Source organism: Salvelinus sp. IW2-2015, linkage group LG2 (genome assembly GCF_002910315.2).
Source record: "Salvelinus sp. IW2-2015 linkage group LG2, ASM291031v2, whole genome shotgun sequence".
In the NCBI taxonomy this organism is placed as follows: domain Eukaryota; kingdom Metazoa; phylum Chordata; class Actinopteri; order Salmoniformes; family Salmonidae; genus Salvelinus; species Salvelinus sp. IW2-2015.
The window spans coordinates 36537511-36539533 of NC_036839.1; the positions used below are offsets into that span (position 1 = coordinate 36537511).

Consider the following 2023-nt stretch of genomic DNA (forward strand, 5'->3'; position numbering starts at 1 on the left):
TAAGACCAAGACACAGGATAAGACAGGCTGGGAGAGGAACACACTGATAACAACAGGATAAGACCAAGACACAGGAGGACCAAGACAGGCTGGGAGAGGAACACACTGATAACAACAGGTTTTAAGACCAAGACACAGGATAAGACAGGCTGGGAGAGGGACACACTGATAACAACAGGTGAGCTCTACTCTCTATACTTACAACGGTCATACTGGGGGTTACAGAAGTTCTCTGTGTTATATTAACTACACAACAAACCCTTGGCAGAACACACAGAGAAGTGTCATAATGCAGCCTATTATGCTGGAACAGCCTATTGGTTGTTCGTTCATCCAATTACATGTTGTCCCTTTCTTCTAGATGTTTCAGAGATGGAGTGGATGGCCTGTGTAATCATCCTAAACTAAACTGTGTGTGTGTGTGTGTGTGTGTGTGTGTGTGTGTGTGTGTGACACACACACACACAACACACACACACACACACACACACCACACACACACACCACACACACACACACACACACACACACACACACACACACACACCACACACACACACACACACAGTTTAGTTTAGGATGATTACACAGGCCATCCACTCCATCTCTGAAACATCTAGAAGAAAGGACAACATGTAATTGGATGAACGAACAACCAATAGGCTGTTCCAGCATAATAGGCTGCATTATGACACTTCTCTGTTGTGTTCTGCCAAGGGTTTGTTGTGTAGTTAATATAACACAGAGAACTTCTGTAACCCCAGTATGACCGTTGTAAGTATAGAGAGTAGAGCTCACCTGTTGTTATCAGTGTGTCCCTCTCCCAGCCTGTCTTATCCTGTGTCTTGGTCTTAAAACCTGTTGTATTCAGTGTGTTCCTCTCCCAGCCTGTCTTGGTCCTCCTGTGTCTTGGTCTTATCCTGTTGTTATCAGTGTGTTCCTCTCCCAGCCTGCTCTTATCCTGTGTCTTGGTCTTATCCTGTTGTTTTCGGTGTGTTCCTCTCCCAGCCTGTCTTATCCTGTGTCTTGGTCTTAACCTGTTTGTTACAGTGTGTTCCTCTCCAGCCTGTCTTGGTCCTCCTGTGTCTTGGTCTTACCTGTTGTTATCAGTCTGTTCCTCTCCCAGCCTGTCTTATCCTGTGTTTTGGTCTTAACCTGTTGTTATCAGTGTGTGCCTCTCCCAGCCTGTTTATCCTGTGTCTTGGTCTTAACCTGTTGTTATCAGTGTGTTCCTCTCCAGCCTGTCTTATCCTGTGTCTTGGTCTTATCCTGTTGTTATCAGTGTGTCCCTCTCCCAGCCTTTCTTATCCTGTGTCTTGGTCTTATCCTGTTGTTATCAGTGTGTTCCTCTCCCAGCCTGTCTTATCCTGTGTCTTGGTCTTAACCTGTTGTTATCAGTGTGTTCCTCTCCCAGCCTGTCTTATCCTGTGTCTTGGTCTTATCCTGTTGTTTTCGGTGTTTGTTCCTCTCCCAGCCTGTCTTATCCTGTGTCTTGGTCTTAACCTGTTGTTATCAGTCTGTTCCTCTCCCAGCCTGTCTTGGTCCTCCTGTGTCTTGGTCTTATCCTGTTGTTATCAGTGTGTTCCTCTCCCAGCCTGTCTTATCCTGTGTCTTGGTCTTAACCTGTTGTTATCAGTGTGTGCCTCTCCCAGCCTGTTTTATCCTGTGTCTTGGTCTTAACCTGTTGTTATCATGTGTGTCCTCTTCCAGCCTGTCTTATCCTGTGTCTTGGTCTTATCCTGTTGTTATCAGTGTGTCCCTCTCCCAGCCTCTTTCTTATCCTGTGTCTTGGTCTTATCCTGTTTGTATCAGTGTGTTCCTCTCCCAGCCTGTCTTATCCTGTGGTCTTGGTCTTATCCTGTTGTTACCAGTGTGTTCCTCTCCCAGCCTGTCTTATCCTGTGTCTTGGTCTTAACCTGTTTTATCAGTGTGTGCTCTCCCAGCCTGTCTTGGCCTCCTGTGTCTTGTCTTATCCTGTTGTTATCAGTGTTGTCCTCTCCCAGCCTGTCTTAATCTCTCTCTG

At 46.2% G+C, this 2023-nt stretch overlaps 1 long non-coding RNA gene and 1 other non-coding gene across 2 annotated transcripts in view; both read right to left on the minus strand.

Annotated features, from left to right (window-relative positions):
* LOC111979243 (uncharacterized) overlaps window positions 1–2023 on the minus strand; it is a 146932-nt gene that overhangs the window by 124027 nt on the left and 20882 nt on the right. The gene's annotated exons all lie outside the window — the stretch shown is intronic.
* LOC111980460 (small nucleolar RNA SNORA23) lies at window positions 360–508 on the minus strand. The gene has a single exon (XR_002879471.1). It is a non-coding gene; the product is annotated as a small nucleolar RNA SNORA23 (small nucleolar RNA).